This window comes from Rousettus aegyptiacus, unplaced genomic scaffold (genome assembly GCF_014176215.1).
Source record: "Rousettus aegyptiacus isolate mRouAeg1 unplaced genomic scaffold, mRouAeg1.p scaffold_m13_p_9, whole genome shotgun sequence".
In the NCBI taxonomy this organism is placed as follows: domain Eukaryota; kingdom Metazoa; phylum Chordata; class Mammalia; order Chiroptera; family Pteropodidae; genus Rousettus; species Rousettus aegyptiacus.
This window is the reverse complement of record NW_023416312.1, coordinates 29,733,298-29,734,067: the sequence shown is the minus strand read 5'-3', so window position 1 is coordinate 29,734,067 and position 770 is coordinate 29,733,298.

The following is a 770-nucleotide window of genomic DNA, read 5'->3' as shown; positions in this document are numbered from 1 at the left end:
GGCGGTGCTAGCGGCGGCGCCCCTGCCGTCTCTCAGCTCAGCCACCTATTGGCTGCCTTGGCAGTCGCCCGCCCCGCCTTTAATCCCGCAGTTTCTCCCCGCCTCCCTGCCCGCTGGGGTTAGCCCACTGCTTTGCCAGATGTGGGCGGAGTTGCAGAGGGGTGGGAACGCCATCTGGGGCATACTCAGCCAGACCCCACCTTTCCCCAACCCCTCTGTAATGAAGTCAAGTCTTCATGAATTAACTTCAGGCAAGGGAGAGGCTCATTTGTGTGGAATGTACACAGTGACGGGATGTGGACTCCACCCAGAGAACTCCATTGCCTCTTCTGTTTCATGCCTGGCCAAATCTATCATAGGAAGACTCGCCTCCACACTATTTAGAGAGGGGTGGGGGTGGGGGAGGGGGAGGGGACTGGTCACTATCTACATCCAGGGCCGCCATCAGCCCCAGGATGGGTGTTACTGAGTTATGGATGGAGAACTTCTCCACTAAGATAAAGATATATGATTGCACATTGCATGGTGTTCCGGGGAAATCGGAGGCACTACTGCATTCATGCGGCACATTTAATTGTTAAGTTGTAGCCTTTGTGAAATTTTAAGTGTTGTGTTCGTTAGGATTTTGCCACCTGAGGGGCATGCATGTTTTACAGACATCCTAAGAATGTGTTTACTCATTTGTAAAATGCGATAATTTTTAGTGCCTCTGTACCTCCTGTTGTGAATGTAGGAGTCATTTTTTACTACAGCATGACCTAGCCTATTCT